Source organism: Chelonia mydas, chromosome 13 (assembly GCF_015237465.2).
Source record: "Chelonia mydas isolate rCheMyd1 chromosome 13, rCheMyd1.pri.v2, whole genome shotgun sequence".
Lineage (NCBI taxonomy): Eukaryota > Metazoa > Chordata > Testudines > Cheloniidae > Chelonia > Chelonia mydas.
Genome location: NC_051253.2, coordinates 40,604,610 through 40,623,846, shown reverse-complemented (window position 1 = coordinate 40,623,846; position 19,237 = coordinate 40,604,610). Strand labels below are relative to the sequence as shown.

General features: G+C 53.1%; 2 protein-coding genes, 1 long non-coding RNA gene, 1 pseudogene and 2 gene segments (V, D, J or C); 5 read left to right on the top strand and 1 right to left on the bottom strand.

Annotated features, from left to right (window-relative positions):
* The window catches only part of LOC102940154 (immunoglobulin epsilon heavy chain-like), a 1,331,510-nt gene that overhangs the window by 809,557 nt on the left and 502,716 nt on the right, over positions 1-19,237 (top strand). The gene's annotated exons all lie outside the window — the stretch shown is intronic.
* LOC119563587 overlaps positions 1-19,237 on the top strand; it is a 797,667-nt gene that overhangs the window by 295,746 nt on the left and 482,684 nt on the right.
* The window catches only part of LOC119568011, a 937,337-nt gene that overhangs the window by 797,481 nt on the left and 120,619 nt on the right, over positions 1-19,237 (top strand).
* The window catches only part of LOC102948108, an 883,083-nt gene that overhangs the window by 768,735 nt on the left and 95,111 nt on the right, over positions 1-19,237 (top strand). The window lies entirely within an intron of this gene.
* LOC122462699 overlaps positions 1-19,237 on the bottom strand; it is a 480,831-nt gene that overhangs the window by 415,561 nt on the left and 46,033 nt on the right. Inside the window, exon 2 of the long non-coding RNA XR_006285400.1 lies at positions 11,686-11,700. This is a non-coding gene — a long non-coding RNA (uncharacterized LOC122462699). The remainder of the gene's footprint in view (positions 1-11,685; positions 11,701-19,237) is intronic.
* On the top strand, positions 13,378-14,284 carry LOC122462690 (annotated as a pseudogene).

Genomic DNA, 19,237 nt, shown 5'->3' with positions numbered 1-19,237 from the left:
AACTGGTCCAGTCCGGCCCGGGAGCGGGGAAGCCCGGAGAGACCCTCAGTATCGCCTGTAAAGTCTCTGGTGTCTCCATCAGCAGCTACCATTGGAGCTGGGCCCAGCAGGGCACTGGGAAAGGGCTGGAGTGGATGAGGCTTATCCAGAGCTCTGCAGCAGGAGGGACGACAGAGTATAACTCAGTTTTCAAACCTCGTGTCACCATGACCAGGGACATCTCAAAGGATGAAGTTTATCTCCAGCTGGGCTCTCTGATAGCTGCAGACACCACCACCTATTACTGTGCTCGATCCACAGAGCAAAGCAGGGCCTGGCACAAAAAGGGGAAGTGGGTTTCTAAATAGTCAACCAGGGTTAACTCTCAGTTTGTGCCCTAGGCAATGAGACAGACAGGGCATTGCCACCTCCGATTCTGCCCTGCATCCCACCCCGTCCCAGGCCCTCCCCGCAAGGAATTTCAAACACTCTGTTGCCTCCTGCTGTGCACTGAAATGAGCACCCTACGTGGGAGGGTGTTGTCACACACCCCCCCCCCCCCCCCCCCCCCCCGCCCGGAATCAGGTTTGTCGTGTCTCGAACTGGGATCCCAAAGAGTGAGACGCCCAGACTCACCAGAAACCACTTTTAGGACATGCGGTGGAAATGTCAGACTCCCCCAAGCGCACCCCAGCTGAGGTCAATGGAAGCTGCAGGTGCCCAAGGCCTCTGAAAATCAGTCCCCAAATTTCAATTTCTCGCAAGAGGAAGGACAGCTTTACGGTAAATGTGCTGGCCTCGGTTTAAGAATTTTGGTTCAGTTCTCATCTCTGTCTTAGGCTCCCTGACTGTCCTTGGGGAATTTACTTCATCTGTTGTCACGGAGTCCCTGGGCCTGCTCTGGAACTGCTCCCTACGAAGCCAGGCAGGACTCTGGGGAAGTCTCCTTTCTGTGAGCAGCCTGTCTGCAGGACACACAGCTCATCCGGCTTCCACCTTCCTGGGTCTGACCTCGGAGCATTCAGCCTCCTCTGCCCCTCCGTGCGCTTCCCACAGCCAGTCCGCCCAGGCGGGCTCCTGGGGGAGCCAGAGGGTCCTGCCCCCCAACTCCGCAGTCAGACGGGACTCTCAGCCAGCCAGTAACACAGAAGGTTTATTAGACGACAGGAACATGGTCTAAAACAGAGCTTGTAGGTGCAGAGAACCGGACCCCTCAGCTGGGTCCATTTTGGGGGGCAGTGAGCCAGACAACCACGTCTGCACTTCACTCCATGTTCCCAGCCAGCCCCAAACTGAAACTCTCTCCAGCCCCTCCTCCTCTGGGCTTTGTCCCTTTCCCAGGCCAGGAGGTCACCTGATTCCTTTGTTCTCCAACCCTTTAGCTCTCACCTTGCAGAGGAGAAGGGCCAGGCCATCAGTTGCCAGGAAAAGGTGTCAGCCACCCTCTGTGTCCAGACCCCTGCACGCATCTGCCCTCTAGGGCTCTGCAACGATCATACACCCTTACCCCACCACCTAGATACTTAAGAACTGCCTAGGGGAAACTGAGGCACCCCCACACTATTCAGAGGAAACATTAAGAACAGTCCTGCTTTGTCACAATCTCTGCCTCAGTTCCCCTTCTAAACAAAGAGGGGCAGACTTCCGTACTTGGATCATAAGCTCTTTGGAGCAGGAACTTTTTCTGACTGTGAGTCTGTACAGTGCCCAGCACCATGGGGCATGGTCTTGGCTGAGGCCTGGAATGTCTTTAGTAATATTAATAATAGTAAAATCTCATTGCAAGGATGGACTCAGAGGCCCATACATTTGATAGCAGCTACGTCAGCTTGGGAGGTCAATGTTTAATGCGGAAAATAAGCAACAGGGCACCACCCCAACCCATGTCACCAGTGGTTTTCCACTCACCCACCGCACTACAGCCGGGCCTGGCTAGGGAGCTCTTGCTGCTCTGGGAGGAAACAAGGGGCGGGGACAGGCAGGGAAACCGGCGCTCTTCGCGGAGAGGACTCTGGCGCTCATGGCTAGAAGTTGTGTCTGAGCCGTCAGGGTGAAAATCAGGAATTTCCCCTTCCCACCCCGACTTCTCATTCCCACCTCCGGGCAGCACTGACCCCGCCCTTCCATCAGCAGCAGCTGCAGCTTTGGGTCTCACCAGAAGGGTGCTCTGTGCCCGAGCAGAAAGGAGTTCGACCGACCCCAACCCAAGGCGATGAAAGCCCGGAGGGGCCCAGAGTTAATTCTACAGCAGTCTGTCTGGGAAACGCCAATAGTTCCCTTGGGGCCTGGCCTGTGGTTTGCAGGTTTTCAAGGTGTCAGCAGGAGTGAAAGGACTTGTACATCTGTGTATTGGGGTGGGGTGTGGGGGAAGAGGAGAAAAAACAGTCTTTTTTGCAACACGAAGGGTGATTATTTGATCTCAAAGGACCAAAAACTTTAAAATCACAAACAAGAACTCAAAATTTATGGTCATGGGTGCCAGTATAGGGAAAGAAAGAAAGAAAGAAAGAAAGAAAGAAAGAAAGAAAGAAAGAAAGAAAGAAAGAAAGAAAGAAAGAAAGAAAGAAAGAAAGAAAGAAAGAAAGAAAGACTCAAAGTGGACACTAATTATGGAGAGACTGCTACAGATCACACTTTGTATGAACTTCTATTCAAGTGCGGTGGCCTGGGTGTGATGTTTATGCAAATCTCAGCTTCAGGTTCCCCCATAAAACAGCAAACCCTCGTTTCTCACACACTCTTGGCTGCCAGGGAACTGGATTTCCTTTGCTTGAGTCTCCTACTCAAAGATGAAATCTTAGTTATATGCTTTGTGTTTGCTGTCCGTCTTGCCCGTGAGTGTCTAGCGGAGGTGGTGGGGAAATGATCGCTGAGCCCTTGGAAAGGGTAGTTACAATTTAACTCTAATTTCCTGACATGTCCTGTCCACTACCCAGCTGGTCCAGTCCGACCCAGGAGCCATGAAGCCCAGGGACACCCTTACCCTGACCTGCGCTGTCTCTGGGACCTCCATTAGCAGCGATACTGGCTAGTATTGGATCCGACAGCCTCCCGGGACAGGCCTGGAGTGAATGGGATGGATGTATCCATACGGCGGGAGCACAAGCTACGCCCCGTCTCTCCAAGGCCGACCCACCATCTCTGCAGACACCGCCAAGAACCAGGTCTCCCTGCAGCTCCGCTCCCTGACAGATGCAGACACCGGCACCTCTTACTGTTCCAGGCAGGCACACAGTGACACAGAGCAAAACATTTGTGCACAAAGGGGAAGTAGTTTCCACACACCCATTCAGGGCCTTTGGACAGCAATTTCTCCTGTAGTGGCTGAGGGACTGGGAATATTTATGGGAGCCAAAGGGAATAAATTATGTTTACTCAACCTTGTTCCCTGTAAAGAGAGACATGGAAAAGGACTCATTCCACCCCATAGCAGGAAAAAGTGATGAACACGAAAACACAAACACACACAGCCCTCATTCTGACAAAGCTCGAAGCTGTATCTTCTCCTGATGCCCAGTTGCCTCCCCTTTTATTAAGGCTGTTTGTCAGATGAGTGTTTAAAATCAGTCTGTCTCAGCCTGAAGTTGCGGCTGCTTCCCCACCAGGCAACCTGTGGAACTCCTTGCCAGAGGATGTTGTGAAGGGCAAGACTATAACAGGGTTCAAAAAAGAGCTAGAAAAGTCCATGGAGGATAGGTCCATCAATGGCTATTGGCAAGGATGGTGCCCCTAGTCTCTGTTTCCCAGAAGCTGGGAATGGGTGACAGGGGATGGACCACTTAGAATCATAGAATATCAGGGTTGGAAGGGACCTCAGGATGTATCTAGTCCAACCCCCTGCTCAAAGCAGGACCAATCCCCAACTAAATCATCCCAGCCAGGGCTTTGTCAAGCCTGACCTTAAAAATATCTAAGGAAGGAGATTCCACCATCTCCCTAGGTAACGCATTCCAGTGCTTCACCACCCTCCTAGTGAAAAAGTTTTTCCTAATATCCAACCTAAACCTCCCCCACTGCAACTTGAGACCATTGCTCCTTGTTCTGTCATCAGCTACCACTGAGAACAGTCTAGAGCCATCCTCTTTGGAACCCCTTTTCAGGTACTTGAAAGCAGCTATCAAATCCCCCCTCATTCTTCTCTTCCGCATACTAAACAATCCCAGTTCACTCAGGCTCCCCTCATAAGTCATGTGTTCCAGTCCTCTAATCATTTTTGTTGCCCTCTGCTGGATGTTTTCCAATTTTTCCACATCCTTCTTGTAGTGTGGGGCCCAAAACTGGACACAGTACTCCAGATGAGGCCTCATTAATGTTGAATAGAGGGGAACGATCACATCCCTCGATCTGCTGGCAATGCCCCTACATATACATCCCAAAATGCCATTGGCCTTCTTGGCAACAAGGGCACACTGTTGACTCATATCCAGGAGAGAGCCCTGAAGACATCTTGGTGAGTGAGCTGCTGATGGAGAGGCATGGCAAGTGGCCAGCAGGGCAGCTGGTGGAGAGGTGCGACCAGCAGGGCGACTGGCGGAGAGGCGTGGCAAGCGGCTAGCAGGGTGGCTGGCAGAGATGGCCAGAGCAGAGCCCCGCAGAGGCGTGGGAGGCAGCCGTTGGGGTGATGAGCGAATGCCTGAGCAGTGCAGTGTGTAAGGTGCCTCCTTACCCCCACCCCTGCCTTCCACACAGAGTGGGAGGTGAACTCTGCAGATGAACCTCTGAACTCCGGGGCTGCACTAGCCAAGAACAGCAACAGTGAGTGCAGTACAGAGAAGGGTTGGGCACGTTAAAGGGACTCTTGGGTTGCTGGACTTAAGACCCTGAGGGGAAAAGGACACTGCCCAACTTACCTGGGGTGGGTCTTTTGCTCAAGGTTTGTGTTTATGAACCCTAGTTGCAGTGTTTTCCCAAATTAATGCTGAGCCCTCCTTTTATTAAAAGTTTTTGCTACACTCAGACTTTGTGCTTGTGAGAGGGGAAGTATTGCCTCTTAGAGGCACCCAGGGGATGTTGTGTAATTGTTCCTGGTCACGGGGGGGGGGGGGGGGGGGGGCTTGAGCCGGTTGTGTGTTGTATTGTTGAAAAGGAACCACTAGATACTGAACCAGCCCTTGTCACTACTGGATCCACCTGGAAGAAGGGTTACATATCTATCTATCTATCTATCTATCTATCTATCTATCTATCTATCTATCCCCATACATACTCTCTCTCACACACACACACATCTATCTATCTATCTATCTACCTATCTATCTATCAGTGTCACTCAGAGCAGCGACGTGTATCACACTCATCTCTACAGGTTCTTTCTTTGCTAGATAGAATTGTCAACGCCTAACTCTCAATCCGCCATGGCTGGGAGGTTGTTGGTGTCTGTGGTTCCAAGAAATTCCTGCAATATTGCAGCTGAGCCGTTTCAAGGAGAGGAATAAGAGGATGGGAGAGACTCACGGGGTCTGTCCCTGGGCAGTGGGATGAATGGTGTTTTCATTGCTGGAAAAAGCATACGTATAAAACCGAAGAGAGATACAGGAAAAGGCACAGACTGCTCCTCTCGCTGGAAAACACTGCACATGCCCAGCTGGAAAGGCAATAGGCATCGCTGAATATATTTGAAAATAGGTAGATTAAGGGATCACGGGGAACTTGCAGCACAGATCCCCTAGGCACCTTTTGAAAACTCACCCTTATATTTCCAAGGACAAGGAAATGAGTTTCTGGAGAGTTTTGGACTCCTCTTTTCCACAACAACACACTGTTAAGTATGGAGTGGAAATCTATCAACTTCCTGAAAAAACTTGTTATATAAATCTCCCCACTGTATTTTCCACTGAATGCATCGGATGCAGTGAGCTGTAGCCCAGGAAAGCTCATGCTCAAATAAATGGGTTCGTCTCTAAGGTGCCACGAGTCCTCCTGTTCTGTTAAGAGGGTTTCTGGGACTTTGAAGGGGCTTAGAGATGTTTAAGAGCAGAGGTAGAGATGGCTCATTTTGGGCCAGGGGCGTATGTGAGGAATCGCTTGGTGAAATAACCTCAAACTGGCCCCACATTCTCTACCCCATTCTCTGAACTCACACATGAGGTTTCAGGCTCACCTGATCCTATATGAGGATTTTAGCCTGGATTTATTATTTCACTTGGGCTAGATGGATCTTTGGTATGACATGGTATGTCCATCCTTATGAACCACTTGTTCACACAACTTGCACAGTCAGCCTGTGGAATTCGTTGCTATGGGATGCTGTGAAGGCCAAAACTGTAACAGAGTTCCAAAAGAATCAGGTAAGTTCATGGAGGACAGGTCTATGAATGGCTGTTAGCCAAGATTGGCAGGGATGCGACCCCATGCTGTGAGTGCTCCTAAACCTCCGACTGCCAGAAGCTGGGACTGGACAAGGGGGGATGGATCATCAGTGGTTGCCTGCTCTGTTCATTCCCTTTGAAGTATCTACATTGGCCACTGTCGGGAGACAGGATACTGGCTAGATGGACCTTTGGTCTCACCCAGTGTGGCCTTTCTTATGTTCTCTTTGCTCTGTGATGCGTCTGATTCCTCCAGGTCTACAGTCCTTAGTGGGTGTTGCCATTGGTCATGGATCCAGCAGGGTTGGAGGAGTGGGACAGGCTGCCAAAAAACAGACATCCCTAACTCTAGAAGATAGAGTTAGCAATAGGGCTAGGGTTAGAGATAAATGCAGGGTTAGTGTTAGGGTTGTCACGTTGCACTCCATATGTTTTATGGAAATATGCTAATGAGTGTGAATATGTTGTAACTGGAATATGCTTCATGCAAAAGGTCTCTTGTAAGGTGTCATTACAAAGCTTATAATCTACTGTGTGTTTTCATCCTATTTGTATGCATGTATCATTCTTGTCTCTGAAGCTAGAAATATGAAATATAACTCTGAGGTCCTCTTGTAACTATGCAAAGTGTGGGCCATTAATGGTGGTTTAGAATCTTCATGGCTCCCATTGACTAGGAGAATTGGTTGTAGATGGTTTATTTACCTGCAAGCCTTCCTGTGGACCTGTAGGCCAGCCTATGGGTAATGAAGAATGAGGTCTTACAGTGATATGTGACCATGTCACATGATACTGGAATCCATCTTAAATCTGGTACTCTTCCAATTAGAAAGAGGGGTGGAGACCCAGAGAGTCAAAATATTCCCACCTTGTGCCAAAGCTATAAAAGGGTGTGGAACAGAACAAAGGAGGCAGCCAGTCATAAGAAAGCCCCTGCTTTCCATCTAAGATGTCTGCTGGAACTAACAAGGACTGTACCAGGGGAAAGGATTGGGCCCACACTATGAAGGAGTATAGTCTGTGAAAGGTTTCAGTGTAGCAGCTGTGTTTGTCTGTATCTGCAAAAAAAAGGAGGACTTGTGGCACCTTAGAGACTAACAAATTTATTTGAGCATAAGCTTTCGTGAGCTACAGCTCACTTCATTGGATGCTTTCATCGGAATGCATCTGATGAAGTGAGCTGTAGCTCACGAAAGCTTATTGCTCAAATAAATTTGTTAGTCTCTAAGGTGCCACAAGTCCTCCTTTTCTTTTTGTAGTCTGTAAAAGGAACTTATTGCAACATCTCTGAGGGTGAGATTTTACCTGTAAACAGTTTCTTAATGTATTAGGCTTAGACTGGTGTGTTTTTGCTTTCTTTTGCTTGGTATCTTACTTTCTTCTGTCTGTTTTTACTTGGAACCACTTGAATCCTACTTTTTATACTTAATAAAATCACTTTTGTTTCTTAGTGAACCCAGAGTAAGTGATTAATACCTGGGGGAGCAAACAGCTGTGTATATCTCTCTATCAGCGTTATAGAGGGCAGACAATTTATGAGTTTACCCTGTATAAGCTTTATACAGAGTAAAATGGATTTATTTGGGGTTTGGATTCCATTGGGAACTGGGTGCCTGCGTGCTGGAGATAGGTGACCTGCTGAGCAGTTTTTGGTTAAAGCCTGTGGCTTTGGGGGTGTGGACCAGACCCAGGTCTGTGTTTGCAGCAGGCTAGTGTGTCTGGGTCAACAAGGAAGGGTTCTGGAGTCCCAAGCTGGCAGGGAAAACAGGCTCAGAGATAACTTCAGCACATCAGGTGACAGTCCCAAGGGGGTCTCTGTGACTGAACCAGTCACAAGGGTTATGGCTATGGTTAGGGTTATGGTTAGGGGAAAGGTATAATGGAAAAAATATAAAATGATGGTTTTGGAAAGCTGAAGTAAAGTGATTCTTTATCTTGATAGGAAGAACGTTGACAATATAGAATCAAAATAAGTGGATCTGTAATGTTCTTAGGACCAGATTTTTAACATTATTTAATTATCTAACTCCCTAAAAAGGGGGGACCAGATTCTATGCAGTGCAGTGAGACCCCTTTTAGATGGATATCGTATCCTGGCTGTGACACGCACATTCACATGAACACAAACTCATACACAGCGATCCCCCTGCACGCGCGCGCGCACACACACACACACACACACACACACACACTGATGCAGTAAATCGAATTTGAACACCAGATACCAAAAATAAAAATCTTCTCTCTCTCTCTTTCTGACACACACACACACACACACACACACACTTATAGAAAAGGAGTACTTGTGGCACCTTAGAGACTAACCAGTTTATTTGAGCATGAGCTTTCGTGAGCTACAGCTCACTTCATCGGATGCATAGCATATCGTGGAAACTGCAGAAGACATTATATACACACAGAGACCATGAAACAAAACTTCCTCCCACCCCACTCCCCCGCTGGCAACAGCTTATCTAAAGTGATCCTCAAGTAGAGCCATTTCCAGCACAAATCCAGGTTTTCTCACCCTTCCCCCCCCCCCCCCCCCCCCCCCCACCACACACACATACAAACTCACTCTCCTGCTGGCAACAGCCCATCTCCCTTTGAAACCCCTCTTTATAATGCGCATGATAATCAAGGTGGGTCACCTCCAGCACTAATCCAGGTTTTCTCACCCCCCCCCCAACACCCCCCCCTCCAAAAACCACACACACAAACTCATTCTCCTGCTGGCAACAGCTCATCTTACAATGTGCACAGCAATAATCCAAGTTTAACCAGAACGTCTTGGGGGGGGGGGGGTTTGCAGGAAAAAAACAAGGGGAGACAGGCTACCGTGCATAATGACTTAGCCACTCCCAGTCTCTATTCAAGCCCAAATTAATAGTATCCAATTTGCAAATGAATTCCAATTCAGCAGTTTCTCGCTGGAGTCTGGATTTGAAGTTTTTTTGCTTTAAGATAGACTAACCCAAAGTGAATCGAATATGAACACAATACATAAACAGTTGTATTAAAAGAAGCTTTAGGTAATTTCTTTCTACGCGTGCCGGATCCAGAGCAACGTCTGCCTGATGTCCCACAAAACACTGTCCCAAAGTTCTGTTGTGAGACACAAATTCAGTGAAAATGTGGATCAGCATAACCCGAAGTGCCAGGAGAATTATGTGAAACAGAAATAAAATAATGTAAGGGCAGAGACAGGGAAAGATGGAAAGTTTAGCGCCCTCTCCATCCCCGCCAAGACGGGATGAAGACGTGTTTCCCTTGATTCCACCAGACAATACTCCTCACCTAGACGGCTCCCTGTCGCCTTATAGCCGCTGGGTGCAACCCGCATGCAAATCCCTCCCCAGGGGGTTGCTGTTTAAATACAAACCACTGACTCTATGAGCTTCAGTCTCTCCGCAGACACAGAACTGCCCGGTCCTGCCCGCTGGGGAGTTTCCCTCATTGCATGAAAACTAGAATGAAGTCTCTGTTGCTTTTCCTTTCCCTGTTCTCCACCCCCACATGTAAGTGTCTATGGGGCAGCGGGGGAATTAGGGGCAGAACCATAGATTTGTTCGGTGCTAATACTTTCCGCACTTTGTTTCCTTTTCCCAGGTGTCCTCTCTCAGGTGCAGCTGGTCCAGTGGGGCCCGGGAACGGTGAAGCCCGGAGAGACCCTCACCCTGATCTGCGCTGTCTGGGGTGTTTCCATCACTGACGGCAGCTACGCGTGGCACTGGGTCCGGCAGGCTCCCGGGAAGGGGCCGGAGTGGATGGGGTATGTGTACCCATATAACAGCGGGGAGACAGGCTACGCCCCGTCTCTCCGGGGCCGAGTCACCATCTCGGGAGACACCGCCAAGAACCAGGTCTCCCTGCAGCTCCGCTCGCTGACAGCCGCGGACACCGCCAGATATTCCTGCGCCAGAGACACGGTGGCACGGGGCAGACCGGGGCTGGCACAAAAAGGGGAAGCGGCTCTAGGCGGCGGAATGAGGCCCGAGAAGCAGGGTTCGCTGAGCCCCTCGGAGATGAAGACACACACAGTGGATTGAGTATGAACAAGCCGCACGCTAAGAGACGTCTTGTAAAAATGCCTCCAGCGGCCACCCTGTTTCTCCGGACCCCGTTCACCTTTCCGCTGCCACAGGAAGCGTTGCCGACTTCCCGGGAAACGTGTCACTTGTTACATTACATTTATTAGAGTAACAAGCAGAGAGAGAGTCATGGCAATACAGGTACACAGACATCACGCAGGAGCCCTGTGTCGGTCGGTTTGCCTGTGTGTGAGTCTCACTCTGTCCAGCAGGGGGCAGCAGTTCTCCCCCTAGCGGTTCTTCTGGACTAGGAAAGCCCCGAAGCGTAGGGGCCGCGTCCCCGCCGTGGGGGGTTCCAGACCAGGTCTCCCCGCAGCTCCGCTCCCCGGTAGGGCCAGAGAGCAGAGCGGGGACGGGGGAGGCTAATACAACCATTCCTGTTCACCGCCGCGGCTCATGAAATACTGCGTGATCAGCCCCCTGTGCCCACAGCCCTTACGCCCAGACTGGAGAGCGGGCTGGGGCCACGACTCCAGGCAGAGACGGCGGGTCCCCACTTCACAGGCGCTGCTGAGAAACGGCACAAGACACGGTGGGAAGCCCAGGGAATGATGGGAGAGAGAAAACGGCACCGGGTGAGAGTGAGCCCGCGCCCATGATGCACTGCGATGCATTCCCCATTCCCACAATTCCGAGCAGCGGCTGGTGGTGGGTTGCGCCGTGGGATAGCTACCCAGGGTGCACTGCTCTCTCTCCCCCGGCCGGAGAGCCAAGTGTGGACCTGCTCCGCCTGCACAGGGAGTGGCGTGTGAACCTGCACGAGCGATGCAGCTGTAGCCGGGAGCAAGACGCTGGCCCCGTCTCTCTCGAGAGGGTGGCGCCTGCAAACAAAACCGTTCCACCCCCTCGATTGTGCGTCTCCCTTCAGGGCTCCTGCAGTCCCAGCTCTCAGGATGGGACGCCCCAGAAGATGCATCTTCTCTCCATGCCCAGTTCCTCCCTTTCAGCTACAGCTGTTTGTCAGCCTCTGGTGCCTGAAACCAGGCTTTCGCTCCCCCTGCGGCTGCCACTCCGTCCCCCTCAGATGTTCCCAGGAGCTTCGTTTCCATTGGCAGAGTCTGGACATGCCTTGTATTTATTCCGTTAGCCCAGCACATTCTGCAGTAGCCACGGCTCCAATGGAGAGAAACCCATTGACTTCCCTGGCCTGTGGGTCACACCCTAAGAGATGAAGGGGGCTGTGTCTCTCCTACCCAGCAGACAGACTGGCCTACCTAGAGGTCTCCCCGCTAGTTTATTCTCGCTGGATGAAATCTGCATGGAAATGCCTGGCCTAGGGGGTTCTCCTGAGTCCCAGCCCTGGCAACTGTCCTCTGGACCCACTTTCCTACCCTCAAACAGGCATCACTTGTCCTTATTTGCATGCTGAGCTGAATGCACGGTCTCTCTGGGGTGTAAAGGGGACACCTATCCCCAAGGGACATCGCCATGTACTGAGCGAGTGCCCTGGGGGGTTCCTGTTTAAATACAACCCCCTGGTTCTAGGAACCTAGTCTCTCCCCAGACACAGAACTGCCCATTCCTCCCTGCTGGGAAGTTTCCCTCCTTGCATGAAAATGAGAATGAAATTTCTGTGGCTTTTCCTTTCCCTGTTCTCTGCCCCCACTTTTGAGTGTCTATGGGGCAGTGGGGGAATTAGGGACAAATTCATAGATACATTCCGTGCCTAATTCTCTCCTTGCTTTGCTTTTCCCAGGTGTCCTCTCTCAGGTGCACCTGGTCCAGTCCGGCCCGGGAGCGGTGAAGCCCAGAGAGACCCTCACACTGACCTGTGCTGTCTTCAGGGTCTCCATCCCTGACAGCAGCTAGGTCTGGGCCTGGATCCGGCAGCCTCCTGGAAAAGGGCTGCAGTGGGCGGGAGGGATTTTTCCACATGGCGGGAGCACAGCCTGCACCCCGTCCCTCCAAGGCCGACCCATGGTGTCTGTAGACACCGCCAAGAACCAGGTCTCCCTGCAGCGCCGCTCCCTGACAGCTGTGGACACCGCCACGTATTCCTGTGCTAGGAGCTACCCAGTGACACGGAGCAAAGCAGAGACTAGTACAAAGGGGGGAGCATTTTCCAGGGCCCTTTGAAAACAATTTTTCCAACAGTGGCTGGACACTGAATATATTTACAGGGCGGGGGAGGGGGAGTGAATACAGTCCTGTCCCTGTGCCCTGCTAAGACAAACACAGATCAGGATTCATTCCCTGCAGCTGGGAGAGGACTGACACAAACACACATGTGCACCATGTCTCCTTCCCTCTGCAACGAAGCAGGAATCACCCACCCCTCTATTCTGCATGAAAAAGGGCTACATTTCTCCAGGGTCCATCCCACTCCTGTGGCCCTGCCCTCATTGGCCTTGCTCTCCATGCCCCAGAAGTTCCCTCTTCTCTCCACGCCCCATTCCCTCCCCTTTCACCAAGGCTGTGCCACTCGCTGGTGCCTAAAACCAGCCTTTCCCTCCCAGCAGCTGCGGCTGCTTCTCCGTCCCACGTTCCCAGGAGAGTCTCTTTGGTGCTGACAGTGGCTGTACCTGGATTATGTTTTTTATTTTCTTTGCCAAGCACATTCCGTAGCAGCCCCTGCTCCAGTGGAGGGAAGGCCCGTGGTTGGGTCACACTCTAAGACATGAAGGGGGGGTGTGACTCTGTCACCCACCAGACAGCCCTGCCTGGCTAGGGGGTCTCCCTGCTACTTCATCCCCACTGGGCAAAACCAGCAGTCAAATCCCTGTCCTAGCGAGTTCTCCTGGGTCCCAGCCCACAGCTCTGTCCTTGGCACCCTCTTTCCTCCCCTCCCAGCCACCTCCTGCCATTCCATGTTGAGCTGAGCGCACCGTCTGTCTGGGGTGGAAAGGGGACCCCTGTCCCTGAGGGGACATCGCCATGTACTGAGCGCTCACCCCCTGGTATCTCTTATAGCCACCCTGGAGAACCCGCATGCAAATCCCAGCCGGGGGGGTTCCTGTATAAACACAACCCCCTGGCTCTGGGAGCCCCAGTCCCTCCGCAGACACAGAACTGCCCAGTCCTGCCCTCTGGGGGATATCCCTTATAGGAAAACAAGAATGAAATCTCTGTTGCTTTTCCTTTCCCTGCTCTCTGCCCTCTCCTGTGAGTGTCTATGGGACAATGGGGGAATCAGGGACAGATCTGTAGATTTGTTTGGTTGCTAATTCTCTCTTTGCTCTGCTTTGCTTTCCCCAGGTGTCCTCTCTCAGGTGCAGCTGGTCCAGTCCGGCCCGGGAGCGGCGAAGCCTGGAGAGACCCTCACCCTGACCTGCGCTGTCTCCGGGATCTCCATCTCTGCTCAGAATTCCCTTTGGCACTGGATCCGGCAGCCCCCCAGAAAGGAGCTGGAGTGGATGGGATATGTGTACCCATATAAGGGGCTACCGGCTACACCTCGTCTCTCCAAGGCCGAGCCACCATCTCTGGGAACACCGCCAAGAACCAGGTCTCCCTGCAGCTCCGCTCGCTGACAGCTGCAGACACCGCCGCCTATTACTGCACCAGAGAGCCCCACAGTGACACAGAGCAAAGCAGGGACTGGTACAAAAAGGGGGAACGGTTTCTAAGCAGCCCAGTGAGGCCAGGGTTACAGGGAGAGTTGAGCCCCTCACAGAGAGAGAGAGAGAGAGATGCAGTGGGGAGACTGTGAAACACACACGTACAAACATCTATTTCTGAAAATGCCCCCAGAAGCCACCCCGTTCCTCTGTACATGATTTACCTGGGAGCTGCCACGGGAATCATGTCAAAGTCACCAACCAAACTCAGTGATTTCTTCACATTGACATGCACATAGGAACAGGTGGGGGAAAAGTTGTGGAAGTACAAAGTGAAACAAAGTCACTCGGGACCTAGTGTCAGTGCCTGTGTGGGGCTGTTTGCCTGGGGCCGTGGGACTGAGTGTGCTTGGTTTGTGTACGCTAAGATATCTCCTTGCCTTAAGCACACGACAGGAACACCACCCATGCAAAGAGGAACAAGCAACTTTCAAGTCTTCCAGCAGGGGGCAGTATCTCTCACTCGCTCACTCACACACACCCCTACTGTCAGGGCTTCCCTTCACCAGACCGAAAGCAGAAGGCCAGAGTCCAGAGTGCCGGCAATGCCATGTTTATTGAGGTTACCAAGCAAGCATAATCCACAGCTCTGTACACCAGCCGAGCTGTTCCCCACAGCTGTCGCCCTCCACTTTCTTAGCAGGCTTATTTACACCTGTAGTGCACACCCCTGCTCCCACCCCTTACAGTTTAGGGTCATGGTCCCTTCTGGAGGGTCCTGAGTCTGGGGGCTTCGGCACCACCTCTGTTGTACCCCATGGGAGGGGTAGGGAGTGAGGTTGTGTTTCCGCCAGGGTCACCGTTTCTTTGGCTTTTAGTGTTTCTTATACCTGCCCCCATCCCCCTCGCCCCTCCCCACTGGTTGCTTGACCTTGGCTTGGGAGAGGAGCGGGGCAGCCTTCAGTGTAGCTCAGATATTAAACTCCCACCATAGCCAGCAACACTAACTCTATTCCTTATCTGTTCTCATTGTGCGATAAACCCCACCTGGCCGCGGGCAGACCCAACGCACAATGTCTTTGGTCTTTGTTCCCACCTGTTCCTAAGGATCTACGAATATCAAAAGTCAAACAAAAAGGAGGACTTGTGGCACCTGAGAGACTAACAAATTTATCTGAGCATAAGCTTTCCTGAGCTACAGCTCAATTCATCAGATGCACCCAAAGTTCTAGCCCAGGCTAATAAACAGGCCCAAATACTATATTACCATCACTAAACCGACCTCTTCTCCTTCCAGCCACCCTCAGTCAGATGCTGAGTTTTGTCCCCTGCATGTGGCTGAGCCTCTCCCCGGTGCCCCTGTCATCACAGCCTTTGTTCTGACAAAACCCAGGAGCTGCATCTTCTCGCCAGGCCCAATTCACTGAAGCTGTCTCTCATGCTCTGGTGCCCCAGCCAAGCCTTTCTCTCCCCGCAGCTCTGGCGCCTTCCCCCTCCGACACTCCCAGGAGAGTGTCACTCGTCTGGGCATCTCCTCTCTGTTGTTCTTATTTCTCAGCTATGCCCAGGGCTTTCTGCAGACGGCCCTGCTGGAAGGTCCTGCAAACCCCAATTGGGTGACCGATCCAAAGCCCATTGATTTCCTATGAAAGACTCCTGTGATTTCAATACAGTTTGTGTTACATCCTAAGACATGAAGGGGGTGTGTGATTCCCCCATCCGCCAGCTACCACTGCCTAGCTTGAGATCTCCCTTTTAATTTATAACCTCTGTCTGAAACCCGCATGCAAATCCCTGCCCCGGGGTTTCCTGTTAAATACAAACCCTGGTTCTAGGAGCCTCAGTCTCTCCCTCTCCCTCCCCCCCCACAACTGCCCGGTCCTGCCCACTGGGGAGTTTCCCTCATTGCATGAAAACAAGACTGCAATCTCTCTTGCTTTTCCTTTCCCTGTTCTGCGCCCCCAGCTGTGAGTGTCTCTGGGGCGGAGTGTGTGTGTGTTGGGGGGGGGGGGGGAATTACAGGCAGCTCCACAGAGGTGTTCAGTGGCTGATTCTGTGCTCGCTTTCTTTCCCTTTCCCCAGGTGTCCTCGCTCAGGTGCAGCCGGTCCAGTCTGGCCCGGGAACGGTGAAGCCCGGAGAGACCCTCACCCTGACCTGCGCTGTCTCGGGTGTAGCCATCACTGACAGCAGCTACGGCTGGGACTGGATCCGGCAGCCCCCTGGCACAGGGCTGGAGTGGGTGGGAGGGATTTATCCACATGGCGGGAGCACAAGCTAGGCCCCATCCTGCCAAAGCCGAGTCACCAGCTCTGGAGACACCGCCAAGAACCGGGTCTCCCTGCAGCTCCGCTCGCTGGCAGCCGCAGACCCTGCCGACTGTCCCCGCGCCAGAGACCCCGGCACACGGAGCAGAGCGGGGACTGGCACGGAAAGGGGAAGCGGGTTCTCAACAGCCTCGTGAGGCCTGAGATGCGCAGAGGGGAGAATGCGGCGAACAGATTCTTCTAAAAATTCCTCCAGCTGCCACCGAGTTTCTCTGATTACCTCGGAGCTGCCACAGGAATCACGTCAACCTCACCGACAACCAACATGCAGATCCAGGTCCCTGCGGGTTCTCCTGAGTCCCAGTCTAGTGCCCTGCCCCCTGGGCCCTCCTCCCAGCCTCCTCCCTGCGTAGGTTTAAAGGAAGGGAAGCGAGTCAAGTCCTGAACGCTGCCCGGTGCAAAGATACACAGGGACCAGACGCATGCTATGCACCAGGGCAGTGGTTCTCAACCAAGGAGACGTGTACTCCTGGGGTACACAGAGCTCTTCCAGGGGCTACATCAGCTCATCTAGATACTTGCCTAGTTTTAGGACAGGCTGCATAAAAGGCGCTAGTCAAGTCAATACCAGCTTAACTTCCAACTACCATGCTCTGTAGTTCTTTGGGGGATGTCTCATTCCGGCATGGCTGCCATGACCGCCCTTGTTCAGGCAAAGCCCAGAAGTTGCATCTCCTCTCCCTGCCCCATTCCCTCCCTTTCCATTAAAGTTGGTTCTCAGACTGAGAACTTGGGTCCCAATTCTCTGATCCCACAAAGGAAGTTTCTGTCCCTGCAGCTCTGGCTCCTTCCGCATCGGACATTCCCAGGAGAGCGTCGCTCCACTTCCTGGCCCCTGGGCGTTGTTTATATTATTTGACATTCGGCAGCAGGTACTTCTCCAGTGGAGAGACAAGCACGGCCTGCACTGGGCTTTGCCTCCCACCCTGGCTCTCCTGCCCACCAGACAGCACGGCCTAGCCAGAGCTCTCCCTGTTAGAGTATCTCCACTGGGTGAAACCAAGAGTCAAATCCTGGTCCCAGTGGGTTCCCCTGAGTCCCAGCCCTGGCGACTGTCCTCTGGACCCTCCAACCCATCCTTCCGCAGCCACCTCCTCCCACATGTGGGCTGAGCTGAGCGCCCGGGCTCTCAGGGGGGTAGAGGGGACCCCTGTCCCCGAGAGGACAGCGCCGTGTGCTGAGCGCTCACCCTCCTCATCTCTTACACCCACCCCGGGGAACCCGCATGCAAATCCCTGCCCCCGGGGTTCCTGGTTAAATACCAACCCCTGATTCTAGGAGCCTCTGTCTCTCCCCGGACACAGAACTGCCCGGTCCTGCCTGCTGGGGAGTTTCCCTCATTGCCTGAAAACGAGAATGACATGTCTGCTGCTTTTCCTTTCCCTGCTCTCTGCCCCCAACCTGTGAGTCTCTCTGGGGCAGTGGGGGAACTAGGGACACACACACAGTCAGTGGCTAATTCCTTCCTTGCTTCGTTTTGCTTTCCCCAAGTGTCCTCTCCCAGGTGCGGCTGGTCCAGTCCAGCCCGGGGGCGGCGAAGCCTGGAGAGACCCTCACCCTGACCTGCACTGTCTCTGGGTTCTCCATCACTAGCAGCGGTTATGGATGGGACTGGTCCAGCAGCCCCCTGGCAAAGACCTGGAGTGGCTCAGGTATATAAACTCTGCTGGGGGCACAGGCTATGCCCCATCTCTCCAGAGCTGCCTGAGCTTCTCCAGGGACACGGCTAAACATGCGCTTTCCCTGGCCTTCACAGTATCTTCTGGCAAGGAGTTCCACAGATTGACTGTGCCTTGTGTGTCTGTTTAAAAAGGCCCCCAGGGAAAGCTTTCCATTTCCCATGTTCCTCATTCCTGTCACTACAACCCCTGGCCAAAGACTGCATCTGTTCTCAGGGCCCAGTTCTCTCCCCTTTCCCCAGAACTATTCCTCAGTCTGTGCTCCTAACCCAGACCTTTCCTCGCCCATTAGCTACTCCGAGGAGAGTCTCAGCGTCGGGACATCCATTCCCCTTATTGTCTCTGCCCACCCACAGATGCAGCACCCGCTGCTGAGATGTTTATTTTACAATCTCAGACAGGAAGGGGGGGGGGGTCTGACTCTCCATCCCCCACACAACACTCCGGCCTCCCGGGAAGTTTATCCCCACTCGGGGATACCCACATGCCAGTCCCTGGCGGGTGGGGGGATGCTCGCGGTGATGGGCGCCAGCCTCAGACCCCGGACAGATGGAACCGGGCCGTGCTGATGAGCCGGTCGCTAATGCTCGGTTCACTCCCGGCCCTGTCGCACAGCTAATGAGGGGAGACTGGCCAATGGGCCCCGGAGATCGCTCCTTCTTCCGGCTCCTTTTCAAGAGGGAAGGGGGAGGTTGGGGTGTTTTATGCAAATCTCAGGCCCCCGTTCCCCGTGTAACACACACACACACACAGATTTTCCCCGTTCCCCGTGTAAAGAGCAGCTTCTGGGTTCTCACCAGGACCCGCCTGCTCAGGGCCTGACCCGCATCTTCATTGGTTTGCGTCTCACTTGAAGACCAACATGAAATCTTTGCTCCCCCTCGTGCTGTCACTGGCCGCTGCCCCGGGTGCGTGTCCAGGGGGGATTTGGGAGACAGGATCGACGCCTTGAAGCAGAATCGGGGCCTTAATGCTCTGTTTTCCTTTCCCCAGGTGTATTCTCCCAGGTGCAGCTGGTCCAGTCCGGCCCGGGCGTGGGGAAGCCCGGAGAGACCCTCACCCTGCCCTGCACTGTCTCAGGTGTCTCTACCACTGACCGCAGCTGTGCCTGGCTCTAGGACCGGCAGCCCCCGGCGAAGGGCTGGACTGGCTCGGGTGTATAGGCTCTGCCGGGGACACAGGCTACACCCCGTCTCTCCAGAGGCGCCTGAGCTTCTCCAGGGACACGGCTAAACATGCGCTCTCCTTGCCGCTCCCCTCGCTGACAGCCGCCGACAGGTCCTGCGCCGGACACACAGAGCAATGCAGGGACCAGTACAAAAACCGGGGCGGCCTCTACTCAGCCCGGCGAGGCGAGG